At 41.1% G+C, this 14,086-nt stretch overlaps 1 protein-coding gene across 6 annotated transcripts in view; it reads left to right on the top strand.

Moving 5' to 3' along the window:
- Positions 1-14,086, top strand: part of SEMA5A (semaphorin 5A) — a 629,987-nt gene that overhangs the window by 23,218 nt on the left and 592,683 nt on the right. For 5 of the 6 annotated variants that reach the window (XM_059724459.1, XM_059724460.1, XM_059724455.1 and 2 more), the window contains exon 2: positions 10,653-10,754. The exons of the other annotated variant lie outside the window; for it this stretch is intronic. The gene's annotated coding sequence lies outside the window, so the exon portion shown is untranslated. The remainder of the gene's footprint in view (positions 1-10,652; positions 10,755-14,086) is intronic. 6 annotated transcript variants of the gene reach the window in all.

Here is a 14,086-nt window from a genome sequence, read left to right as displayed (position 1 = left end):
CCCCAACCCCCACTGCCAGCGCCACCCACCCTGAGCACAGCCTCCACACTGGGAAGAGCCTGGCACAGCCTTGACCCTAGCCCACAGTGGCAGCCCACCCTCACCCTGTGTGCAGATCCAGGGGCAGATGTCCCCTATGCCCTCGTGGGGTGTGTGCAGCACTGGGAGCCGCCCTCCTCCCCATGCCCCCTGGATGAGCCACAGCTCCACCCTGTGCCCTGCCCCAGTGCTAGCCACACTCCCTCCTTTACCACGGAGGCCTGGATCTGCCCCCCCTTTGCCCCTTCCCCACAAGAGACTTGCCAGCTGGACCTGGCTGCTCTCCATGCTGCCAGGCTGCATGTGTGCACGCTGCATTAATCGGCCACATTATTGGCCACGTGAGACCAAAAAAAAAAGCGCTGATTGCCGATTACTCGCTTTCCTCATATCGGTGGCAGTCTGATGTATTGGTGCACCCCTGGTTACTTGGCCTGGGTATCAATACTAGATGAATAATAACTGATACCAGGAAAGTAAATGAGACAGGACTAGAAAATGTAAGATATGAGCATTAATTTTAAATAGGAAGACTTGCATTCCCAGGGTATACTTGGCAACCATTTGCATGACATGCTGGCCCTTATTCTCCTCTCATTCTAGTATAGATTAGGACATTGTCTTTGGAAGTGGGTGGTATTAGGGTAACAGTCAAAGGATATTATGGTGCATTGGTTTGAAATAGAAGCACGGTCTGCATTTGCTTTGTTAGCAATTTTCAGGTAGGGCAGAAATTATTTGGAAGTTTCTGATTCTTGTTTCTGAAGAGCAATTTTAAAACATTACTGTTGTGAATGGACTCTTGTACACATGATGGGAGTTTAATCATCAAGGTTTTATTCTGTGCCCCCTAAATTGAAATGGCGGGGCATAGAATAAAACCCTGAGGACTAAACAATTTCAGCAGGTTTTTCATCACGTTACAGTGAGGGGCCTGATCCTTTTTTTTTTTTTTTGGCCAGAGCTTGCCTGCTGCGGTTGGGCTGAGCAGTCCCTGAGCTGCCTGGTCCTTCCCTCTCTGGGGCTAGCCAAGCAGGCTGCTGGTGGGCTGGGTGCTACCTGACTTGATCCAACTCTTCCCTGAGCCTGCCTCCTGGAAGCCAACTAGGCACTGCTCCCTCGGCGAGGTTGGGGAAGAGTTGAATCGAGCCAGGTGCTGCCTTCAAGCTAGGGTAGTACCCAGCCCACTAGCAGCCTGCCTGGGTGGCCCCAGGGGGCACCACCACTGCAGAGGGAAGGACCAGGGCCTCCATAGCTCAGGGGCTGCTTGGCCTGCTGGCCGCTTCACCCCTGGCTGTGGGAGAGGCAGGCAGGCTCTGTGAAGGAAGGGGGGAGAATAAAAAAGGATCAGGCCCCTCACTGCTTCTGCCTTCAGCAGGCGCCTTTGGCTAGCAGATGCCTGCTGAAGGGAGAAGCAATGAAGGATCCATTCCTTTTCTTCGGGGGACCCTGCCCACCTCTCCCTCAACTGGAGGGTAATCTGTCAGATTAAAGGCTGCAGTGTTAAAAGTATCAACGTTGCAAACTAAACTACATGGGGATGTGGTTTAGTCTGCAAAATTGCAAACTCCTTTGAAAACCCCAAACCTCGCGCATGTGTAATGTGTGATGTTATTAAGCCACACAAAGGACATTTTTGTCATATGTACATGCTGATGATCATCGTATATACAAGCACCCAATGAGTCTTTCACCACTTATTCCTTTTCAGACTGAAGATCAATACATTTTTTGCTGCCTTTCCAACCATCTGTCCATTCTTCAAAAAACAAAAGAAAAAGAAAAAGCACACACAACATTAGATTTCTCAAAATACTTGGATTCTTGCAAGGGAGTGTTTTGGCTTATTTTTAAATGAGATATTGTGGAAATACTCTTAGCAAAATGGAATATTTTGAGAAAAAAGTTGGGTCTTTTACTTGTTTATCATAGGAGGAAGAAGGATGGGTTTTGGGGTCAGTCTATAGTTATTCTCAGCTGTGGCCATTGCCCCATGGAAGCCTTGTTTTGAGGATTCCATGCTGCTCTTTCACATAGGCGTGAATTTCACTCAATTACGAGTTATTTACTAAACGTTTCTAAGGAACCTTAAGATTCCTGGATAGAAAGTGCTTTATTGATTCTGCATATTTTAAATTATTTCTCACTATATCCATGTTCACAGTGAGTGGGTTTTACTGTACAAAGCTCACTAGAGTGCTGACCTTTTCCATTGATAACAGTCACTTCAGTAACCACTTAAATGTTGCTAATCTCCTGACACAGAAAAACCTCCCTATGTTTTAAACTGCTTTTGAGTAGTTATTTAAACTGTTGAAAATGCAGGCACTATCTGCATTTAAAATAGTTCTGAGACTTTGGAGAAGATTTTGCTTTCTTGAAGTCTTTAGCTGCTTAAAAAATAAGACTTGGTTGCTTTTTGAGCTGTGTAGACCTCATTTCCAAATGAGAGTTATAGGGGTCAGTTTAAATAGGGTGTAAAGCTTTTGGAGGGAGATTCTTGGGACTTTTCTTTCAGAAACATCTTCCATTTACAAGTTTAGCTTGTCCAGAAAAAGGTTTGTATTTCATCAGGAACAGGGATCCTCCCATACCCAATTAGTGTTAACACTTCTGTAGGTTTTTCCTTTTGATATGAACAAAAACCCAACTCATACACTGTTTTTGTTTTGTTTAGTTGACAACTGCAGCACTACATGACTAATTGAGAACACATCAGTTATGTATGGTATGGCATTTTAGGATGCATTGGAAGCAAAAGGCTTGAAAGACATTTGAAAATGCAGGATGGCTCAAGAACTCACCAGCTTTGCTAAATGCAAGCACTGCTGGGAAAAGGCAAACCAGTTAAAGTGTAAGGGGAAGAAAAGCAAAGGGGATTTAGCACTGTTTCTTGTATGTCTAATAGCTGGGTTACTTTCAGCCCATTGTGGATCTCTCTGGTTTTCTAACTTCTGAATGTTTTTTCTTTATCTGATGCATTACTAAGTTCTGTGCATCTCTGGGCTTGTCAGAAAGTTAAAATTCCAATTTTAACTATGGGAGATGGCAATCATTAGCAACATTTATTGGCTTTAAACACTTGTCTGTTATCTCAGCACTGTCAGATCCTGCTTTATCATTTAATAGCTCTGCCTCTTTTTCTAAAATGGTACTTGCAAAACAATGAAATTTCTCAACTTTGGTAGGCGTGTAACGGACTGGAGGGGTTTCGTATCTGGGGGAGCTGCAGCTTGAGTGATGTTACAAGTCTGTAAGTACGTAGTGAGAACAGCATTAACACGGACATCCATGCTAAAAGGTTGTGTGCCTGTTTCAGCTAAAGTCCGCTAGGTTAGATCAAGAGAGCTTTGTAGAGGTCAAAAAAGAAAATTGGAATCGGTGTCACCCCCCCCCCCCCCCACACACACATTGATAGTTGTCTTCAAATACCAAATTTTGGTGTCCACTTTCTGTACCTTCTTTGTGTACTGGAGGTGTCACCAGTTTAAACAACAATACAGAATGTTGTTGATTTGGGGGGGGGGGTCTTGGTAGGTTGATTTTAATTTATTTATTTTTTAATGAAATTGGCTGTCAAAAGCTAAGTTGGTTTTATGGTAAACTGTTCCAGGGTGAATGAGTGCATGGGGAAAAAATTAATATGCAGTTTTAAAGAAACACTTTTGGCCTATAATTTTGACTTAAAAAGACTTCTTAGAGTAAAAAAACATCTTGTGAGCCCAAGAAATTGAACAGGAGCATCAGACATCAAATAATAAAAATTTAAAAAGCACAGAATTGCTTTTAATAAAGGAGCAAGTAGGATGTAAAACATAGACTAGCCTGAAAAGGAAGTCTGTGGAAGAATACATGGACTTTTCTGTAATGCATTTAGTAAGCCAATATCACTTTCATTTATTTCAAGTTGGTTAGGCTTTGCATTTGCCTCAGGTCCCAGAGCAGACAGCACTAGCTGGAAACATGTCTGATTACTTTTTCTTTTTCTTAAGCCCAATAAATCCCTGGAGAAGGCTGCTTTGGGGTTAATTATGTTTGGGGAAGGATAAATTAGCAAATTAAAGAGTTAATGGTAAATTAAAAAGCAACTTGGGTCATGGCAGCTATTTTGTACTGATTTACAGTTTGGGGGTGACAGGCTCTCCCACACTTCTGAGCTCATGGCTGAATGATGTGAAGGCTGAGTGCTGACAGGAGTCAGCTTCTAATGACACAACCACTGTAGTGTGGAACAGCCCCTTGGTTACTTTATTAGATTTGTTACTGAAGCCTGGAAGCCCTTATTTTGATGGCGTCTTCATGAGAAATAAATCTAAATTCATTATTCTCATTAAAAACAGGCTTTTATTTAAAAGTAGGCAAACAAAGATCTGCAAAAGCTCTTACACCTTTAGTTGCTATGTTTTGCCTGTTTTGTTTTGTTACTTCCAGGGGTTTCAATTTTCATGGGACACTTCTCCACTGTAAATGTATGAGTTGTAAAACACCCAGCCTTTACAGTCTGTATGCTGTAAAGTATCACAGGGAGAAAAACTTTAAATCACAATTTGTAGTCAGAAAATATTGCCCTTTGTTTCTACAGAAGCCATAATTATTGGTACTTATTAATGAATAAAGGACATCCCAAAAGGCAAAACTATAACCATTTTGTTTGTAAATTATGGTGTGCTGGATTTAAACAGTTCTTAGATTTTTGTGTTTTTTAGGAGGGTTTTTTCCCCCCCCCCCCCCCCGGTAGGCATGGAGGAAACCTTGTGATCCTTATGATATTTTTGATCCCCTGGGAGGAAATGTTCTGAACAGTCTGCAACCACTTAGTGCAAAGAACAGGTGTGGAGCATGTAATTGCCCACGTAGTTTGCTAAAAAAGTACCTCTTTCAGTGCCATGTTTTTTTCCAGCTGATACAATACCTCTTACACGCAGCACAACACAATGTAGTGCAATTTAACTTAATTGGGGATAACATTTCACACACAATTTACAAAATACTTTATGGGGGATTGTTTTCTGTATTGGAGTACATGCAGAGTTTTTTTTATATATTGTTATAATTCCACATATTTTAGAAATAGCTAAAAAGACGGTTGAAATCAAAGATCAGGAAGCAAAAAAGACTAGGGAGATGCATTTGGAGTGAGTCAGTCAAAGGCAGAGGTTTATCAGGATGTGTGGGAAAGAGATTTGCCACTTCCTCTTTTAAAATGAAGAAGGCAGGTATTAATTTGGCATAAAGAAAGTAGCGAGGAGTAGGGAGAGGTGAGCTCAGATAGTCAGCATAAGGACAAGGTGGCTTGGCCATACTGTATATTGAAAACCTGAAATGGGTTTGGCATGAATGTTTGAAGTGGTGTTTAGTCACTAAAACTGAGGATTATGGTCTGCTTGACTGAATTCTGCTAAACTATGAGAAGTAATTATTTTTCCTTTTTCTTTTGTTTTCTAAAGTACTGACCCTGTAAAGGGACTTCCCTCTGAGTCCCCTTGACTTTTTCTAGCATTAGGACATTTGCGTGTCTGAATGGGTGATGTTCCTTGTAATACCTGATACCCAGAATGGTCAGATCCACTCTTCTTATGAGCTTTGTAAAAGCCTGTCTTTCTTTTCCAACTAAAGGACACACGTATTCATGTGTGTGATTCATATAGTAACTATATCTTGTTTTGTACAGGTATAACAAAAATTCACTATAGACGGTGCAACTGTAATGATAGAAACATTGCAGTTGCTATTCAGTCACTATCTATCAGCTTCATGCTTAACAGGAGGTCCAGGCACAGTAATAAAATCTTACTGGGCAGGACCTTGATTTGTGTGGAAGCACTCTTGCCTGTCTATAGTTGTATTTGCTTTAGGTAATACAAAAGTGTCTTGTTTCAGAGAGAGTACAGTCCATGTATTGTAACAGTAACAATTTTTAAATGAATCTAAGGAAAAAATAAAAATAAAAACATTTATGCCTGGGGTCTGGCATAGAAAAGCCCCACAGATGTGATTGCAAGTATTAAAAAGTTAATTAAATATATATTTTGTGATCAGTTTGGGCCAAATTCAACTTGCTTTTAATCAGCTGAATCATCTTTAATTCTCCACATGAGGTAGGGGAATTTTAGTGTTCAGTATTGTTTTAGTCAGACTCTGTTCCTCACTTTAAAGTGAACTGGAGGAATGTTTTGTGAAATTGTCTCCAGCCAATTCTAGTAAAAAAGACAGAGCTGCTGTTTTGTTTCTGATGTCAAATTTACAGATACTCCCTGAGATTTTTGTCTGGTGACTATAGTTACTGCTTGCCTTTTATTTTGGAATGTATAGCAAACTTCTTCATTGCACCATGGTGAAACAAAATACCACACTCACACCACACACATGCAAATCCCTTTAAATGAAAGTTTTGTATGTCTTCTGCCACCTATTGGGACTGAAGTCGTGTAAATGTACATGTTGCTGTGGTAACAGAAAGCCGAATTTAATTGAGGGAACATATGCAACATGCTTATTTGTGGCATTTTCCTTAATATGGCAAACAATTTAAAAAAGAGGCAAAGAGTAAGTTGAGCACCAGAATCAGTTGTTTACTTCAGTAGTTTTAATTGCATTATAATGAAAGAGGTTGCATGGGTAGGGGGTAATCTATGTCATTGCTGGACTCTATTAATCACTTCTTTCACTGAACAGGAAAAGTGACTTCCAGATAATTGAATAACTTTTCTCTTTTGTACTACTAGCTGAATCTTAGCAGGATGCCAATGCACAATCAGAGACAACTGTAGTTTGTTGTTGTTGCTGTTTTTTAAAATGAATTTTTTAAAAAGAAACCAAAAAGGCCTGAATAAAACACAGCGCTCCCCGCCCCAAACAAACCCCTTATTTCATTAATTCCAAAACAAAACATTCTTTTTTCTTTCCTCTGAGAAAAGTGTATCATAAATGTATCCATTTGTTATACTTCTTGTGTATAATTCCATAGGTGACTCATATTTTCTCCTTGATTTGCCTTTAGATCTTTATATTCTTGGTGCTGACACTCTTTTTTTTTAACTTTTAACTTTCTCTGGCACTTTGTTGACATTCAAACCCAAATGCTGAAAGAAGACTCGTTCTTTTGGCCAAACGACTCAGATGCTCCCATTTCAACAGTATGCTTATAAAGTTAAAAAGTAAATTTGGCATAAATATGGCGCACACATTCTCTGTTCAAGTTTGACCATTTTTCAGTCCTTTGAAAGATGAGCTTAAAAGAATGTCAGAGATTTGTGGGAAGAAAAGTTGTTTTCCCAGGGCACCCTGCCCCATCTAAATTACCCTTTCAACGATTGGGTAGTTTTTGTCAGATGTTGTCTTTTGTGGCAGTTGTGTTACCCCTGACTGCGGAACAAATGCATTTATTTGTCTGTATTCTACCCATTTCTTTTGTCTGCTGAGTGTAGCACAGGTGAGGCAAGGCTGTGTTACTGTAGTATTATACAATAACTATATTATTGAAATTGTTTTTCTTAATGTCTTCAAACTACTCTCCCGATCACTGTTGTGAATGTGAATTTAGAAGTTTAGTTCAGAGTGTTCATTAGGAGCTTTCATTGCCTGACATAAACAGCTCCAAACTAGTATTGTAGGAACTCGGGGTTGAATCTGCTACTCCACAGAACAGTTCCCACGGACTAGAGAACAGCCCACGGCCAACAGGACATGGTAGGAATAAAACAGGAAAAAGTAACACTTCCATAGTAGCCATGGACAACTAGTTCCCTACTAAACATATGGTGTGCACAAGGAGGGTGAGGGTGTATAACAATCTTAATCTATTTTATGCAACATTCAGATATAACAGTATCAATGATAAATGTATCTTGGTTATTGAGTTCCGTAGCAAGTTAAAGCAGATAAAAGATTGCTTGAATCTGAAATCTGTTAAATTAATTTATAATAAGGATTAAAAACAATGTCTCGTTATACTCAACGAGATATGAAGAACACTCTTCTTAGGCACATGTATATGCAGTTTGTGGACATATGACAATTTTGAATATGCAGTAGATAGATGGGATATTCTAGAAATGGACATGGTATAAAATATCCTTTTATATTGTAATAACTTGTTCTGTGTTTGGAGGGTGTACAAGGAAAACAATACATTATGTGTCAAAATCATACAGTGCTGTGGTGGGTTGTCAGAGAGATCCATCCAGTCAGTGTCAAGGCTCATCTGTTTTAGATTTAAGGTAATAATCACTTAGAGGGGATTTTCAGAGTTGCATGCCCAGCATCCATTGACTTTTTATTGGGCTTCTAAATACTAACTGGATTTTGAAAAGCTTGCTTGGCTGTCCATTGTGAACTCTTTAAACTGTTTATATTTTTGAGAGTGTTTTATCCTACATCTTATGAATGTTCTTCGAAAGTGGTTTGCACTGTACTCAGCTGCTGATTCTCAGCTGTGAGTAAAGTTCAGGCACATAAACGTTGGAAATTTATACTGTTTATTTCAGTCAATCACATTGATGATGAGGGGTGGTGAGAAAAGGGGTGTGATGGAGGGAGACTAGAATATGGAGCTATGCATGTGGTGTTTTTCTTGACCATGTAGAGAAACTCCACTTTTCAGTTGAACTTGGGTGGATGTGTTTATATATCGTTTACTTTGGCCTAACTCTTCCAGCAGTAAGGACTGTTAGTTTCTATTAAAAAAAGTCCTTGTTTATGGCTTCAGAAAATGTTTTAGAGTCACCATTATCTTTTTTTTTTTTTTGTATTATTCTGATGGTCTTTGGGACTTCTAGTTGATTTGAAGCTGACCATATATGTATTTTTGTATAAATGAACATGATTTGAATTTACTATTTGTCTTTTACTTGCAATTAAGAAAATAATCCTAATGCTAAAATAGAGGAGTACAGTTTATGCATTTTAATAGGCCAAGTGTAGTAGTATGAGGGTTTTTTTTTTCCCTTCCAGCTTTTGCTGTCTGGGTAGCAGTGAGCTAGAGATGCGTAGTTTGAGTGTTGTGATGGCACAGATTGCTTGGCGCATAAGGCTTATGGAAGCCCTATGAATAGGAATACATTTTATTGTAAATGACTCTGGTTTATGTTAAACCAGGAAGGGGTCTGGGACAGACAGTGCATAAACCGGTTTGAGCCAAATCAGTTAAGTCTGATACAGGTTTCCCTCGCTTTATGTTGAACATGCATTCCTGGAAAATGGTGTATAACTTGAATTCACATAAAGGGAACCCACTTTACAATGTAACAAATAGGGATATATTCCAAGACCTTGACTGTACTGATCCCACAGACCCATTTCTATTACTTTTACAAGACAATTTTGGTACTCTTCAACAGCAGACAGTACACACTACTACATTCAACCAGGTTTATCTCAAACCGGTTTCGGCCATTTTCAAACTGGTTTATGTGCACTGAACGTGTGTTCTGTTACAGGTTTAAACCAGTTTCTGATCCCTTAAACTGGTTTGTGTAATGTCTGTCCCTGGCCCAGGAAAGAGGTTGTAGTTTCTGTAACCAGTTTCTTTTTTTTGGCTTGTACACAAACTGTCACTCTATTTGTAATGTAACTAGGTGCAAGTGAGGGGGCACTCACTGCAGGTGTCAAGTTAGGAGGTGCACCAGAATTATACCCCAATCCCTTGGAGTCCATACCCTTTCAGCAAGAGCAGCCCCATAGCTTACTTGTGCTGGGAACTCCAAAATGGTCTCTGGCTGTGGCAGGCACAGCAGCAGCAACAGTGCAGCTGGGGACTACGTAAGAGTTTCTTGCATGGATAAGACTGCTGAGTCCTCTCCCCTGCTCCTGCTCTTGGAACTGCATGCCCCCTCTCCCTGTTCCCTCCGCAGGGTTTGCCCAGTGTGCCAATTCTGTGTGGTATTCCTCTGCACCCTACATTTGAACTTGGCTAGTGTACTGTGTCCAGCTTTGGGCACCAGATTTTAAGGTATAGACAGATGGAGTGAGTGTAAAGGAGAGCATAAAAGAAAGCTTTAGAAAACATGATGAATTTGATTTTGATTAGTTATTATAAAGAGGGCTGTGATCAATTATTCTTCATGTCCACCAAGAGTAGAGTGAGAACCAGTTGACTTAATTTGGAACAAAGGATATTTAGGTTTGAAATTAGGAAGACTCTTTTTTTCTGTCACTATAAGGATAGTCTCCTAAAGCAGTCTCCATTTTTTTGGAAATAAAAAGGAACAGTGTGAGTCTTTGAATACAATTTTTAACATTAAAAGAACAACTAGTCCTGTGATCAATGCTCAATATGGGAGAGTGAAATTAAATTGCAGTACAGCAACTAGAAAATAGCAAACTGAGGCTGAAAATAATGGCTCTCTGGATCTTGGTTCTACAGAAAAATAGTATAGGCAGGTGAAGAGCATACCTGACTGTTATCTTTTGCTATGCCAGATGACACTTTGGTTTCACCATCTGGTTTGCATTAGAGATGGCACATGATATTAGAAAGGGAGGTACAGCTGCAGCAGTTTGCAACGGTTCCATCAAAGCTAAGTACTCTTCACATCCTCTCAATAGGAGATCTTCATGAATACTTAATTTGCTTCTAGACTAAAATTTTTCAACACAGTATTTCTCCAATTTAGGAAGAATTTTCAAGAATTTCTTCTGTGCCTAAAATGTTCCATCTTCAAGACGGTCTGAATCAGGCAGAGCAGGGACTTGAAGCTTGGCCTCCCACATCCAAGGTGAGTGCCCAGTCACTAATCTCTTGGCTATGCAATGTGCATTGGGGGTGGGGTGCCAAAGGGAGTCTGTCTGGTTCTTGCCGCTCCCCCAAATATTTTTATGAGCTTAGTTTTGTTCTGATACAGGTTAGAAATGACTCTGACCCTGCAAAAGGTTTTTATTGATCAGGAAATGCATTTCTTACCTTGCTGTAATCCTTAGTTTCTTTTTTTCTTCTAACATATGTGGTACTTTGGGAACACACATCGGAAACCTTGGAGATAGAGGAGTGTTTTAACAGCTCTCCCTCAAACCCACAACTTTGACAACCTTGGTTTTACTTACTTACCAGCTTGTATTTTGGCTGTAAATTCTTTGTAGAATACAGGAGGTAATTTGTTGCTAGACAAGAAAAAACTTGCAAAGGCGGATGTCTCTTCTCAGTACAGGCCACACATGGTATTTTTATTTACTTATTTTGGTGCCAAGAGTTAACTGTATCTCTTCATTATAATACTACAATTTCTGCATCTCTGTGTTACAGTGCTAGGACTCTATCACATATGCCACTTACCCTTTTATACCTGTTGGCATCTGTCTTGCTTCCACATTGTTAGTTCTGAAATTGCGAACTGTGTTGCTTACACCTTAAATTACTATCAGGAAGGAGCACAGTGTAGGTGATGCTGAATATTATGTATGCAAACTTAAAATATTTAATACTATGCTGCCACATGGGCTGAGTTGCTATGTAATGATCAGATAATTAATTTTGATGCAGGCAGGTTTTAGTTCATTTGATAATGGGCCTCCAAAGGTAAGTTTCCTATGTATACAACCCTTACTTATGAGAATGTGGGTCCTTTATTTTGTGATACTTACACAAATAACCCTTTTAGTTGTTTGGTTCTGAATCACAGTTCTGGCCTTTGGTCATTGGATTGATCTCAGAGAAGTACATTCATGTCTTGGGACAAGTAGAGAATGTTTTGGATTAGTCACCAGCGATAGCCTCTGACCAATGTGATATTGAATAGTGTGAATGGCCCTGATTATGAATTCAGAAAGGTTCAGGAAAAAATAGAGGAATCTGCTTATTTTATTATCCAGCTTGCCCACATGTTGAGTTGGAGCTAAATGCACCAGCTGATGACAGCACTAAATCAACCCTTTAATGGATCCATCAAAGTCAGTTATGGAGCCAGAACTAGAAAAAAGATAAAACAGCAACTTCTTAGTGTGATCTGTGTGAAAAAGTGTTTGAATTTTTCACCCCACTGCTATTTCGCAGGCTATTAAGATTCTCTAAAAAAAATAATCCCCAGAAACTATTGTATATACTGTATTAAAGTAATTGTGTCCTTTGGTTCAGCCACAGCAAATGGTTCAATTATACTGGTATAAAATCTATTTCATGTGATTTGAAATTTAGATCAGCTTCACTCTTTTTTTTAATCCTACATCATATGCCTTTTGAATTGAACACTGCCAGATTCAACTTCATTCCTTTGGTTGTACAAATCATGAAGAAGAGATTTGCATTTTTTGGTAGTCTCCTTATTTTGTTTTTCCCACCAGCTGCCACATCTTTTTGGTCTTTTTTATTTTTTTATTTTTCATGCCCTGTCTGGCATCTGGACTCTCCACTTTCCTGGGCAGGGCCTGTCCTCTTGTTGTTTACCTGCACAGTGTCTACCACTGCAGGTCCTTGAGCATTGATTGGTGTTCCTATTTTTATTATAAAAAATAAAAATAAGTAGCAATCATGCATGCACGCATGCATACATACCTGTTAAACAATTTAAGATTTCACATTCAGGTACCCAAATCTTAGGAAATACCAGAATTATGATAACATATGTAAATTTAACATAGCAGCCATGCATATGCATTATGATAAAATCTAAAAGCATGACCACATACTTCTATTTTCCACAGTGGCCAGGGACAGAATTTACACGTAAACCAGTTTGTGATCAGGAACTGATTTAAACCTGTAACAGAACAAAACTTCAGTGCACTTTAAACCACTTTCAAAATAGTTGAAACTAATTTAAAATAAACCTGGATTTAACTGTTTTAGGTCAGAGCGGTTTACAGTACTTCTGTCGCAGATTCCCTTCCAAGTCAACTTAACTCACAGTCCCCCAGTATCCCAGAATGATGTGTAGCCTTAGGCTGTGCTTTCCGCTCCAGCAGAGCAGGACAGCTTCACCGCCAGCTGTAAAGTGGGGGGCTTTTCCATCCCTAGGAGCTGGGTGGATTCCCTGACCCCGGCCCCTCCTTAGCCAGGAAAACTGGCTTGGCTCCCAGGTGGGGTGGGGGGAAGTAAAGCTTTCACTGCATGCTTCCCCCCATGTTGGGTACAGCCTGGCTGGAGGTCCGGAGCTTGGGGGGGGGGGGTGTTTCCTCCCCCCACCCCCGGCGCTCCCTCCTCAGCTGGCCTTCCAGCTGGGGAAAACATGTAGCTGGGTGATCAGCCTGGCTCCCCACTCAGGTTGGGGGTGTAAAGACCCCACTGCAGGCTTCACCCCCGTGCCAGGCACAGCTTGGCTAGAGGGGCTGGAATGGAGGGAGGGAGAGGGTGACCTGTTTTTTTCTCACCAAATCCCTCCTTAGCCTCTCCTATCCAGCTGTGCCTGGCACCAAGGGGTTGCCCACAGTGGGAGCCATTTTACCTCCCACTCCCTTCTTAGCCATCCTGCCAGCTGAGGAGGGGGTGATTGGCCTGGCTTCAGGCTCTGGGTGTGGCGGGTTGAGAGGGAGCCTGCTGGGGGCTTCCCTCTGCACTTCTTACCCCCCATGCTAGGGAGACACCGACTGGGGGTCTAGTGCAGGTTTGAGGGGATTCACCAACACACCCTTCTTAGCTGGCTTGGACATAGGAGGGGGCATGGCTAGGGGGACCAGATTTGGGGGCAGGGACAGGGAGGGGAGGAAGGGAGAAATGCCCTGCTAGCAGCTTCCTCCCTTCCCTGGCACCAGGGAGACCCAGGATGGGGGTCCAGCGGGGGGGGGGGGCATTCCCCCCCATACCCCACCCTCAGCTGGCTGGAGGCTGAGGAGGGGGCATGGCTGGGGGAATCTCCCATCTCCCCACTCTCTGCAGTGGCTGGCAGGCTGGGAGGTGTGCTCTAGCATCCCTACCTGACTCGTAGTATGGGCCATTGCAGGGATGTGGTTGCTTTTCTGGTTTGAAAAATGAACTTCAATTCACTTTTTTTATTGGTTCAATCTATGCAGTTTAAAGAAACCTGTAAAGATTGAAATGATTCAGCCTTGGGCTTTTCGACTGTCTGTGCTTAGCCCTTCTCTTTCAGTGCATGGAATTGAAGCTGACACTGCTCTTTAG

This window comes from Alligator mississippiensis, chromosome 3, assembly GCF_030867095.1.
Source record: "Alligator mississippiensis isolate rAllMis1 chromosome 3, rAllMis1, whole genome shotgun sequence".
NCBI classification, from domain to species: Eukaryota; Metazoa; Chordata; order Crocodylia; family Alligatoridae; genus Alligator; species Alligator mississippiensis.
This window is presented reverse-complemented; position numbering and strand designations above follow the sequence as displayed.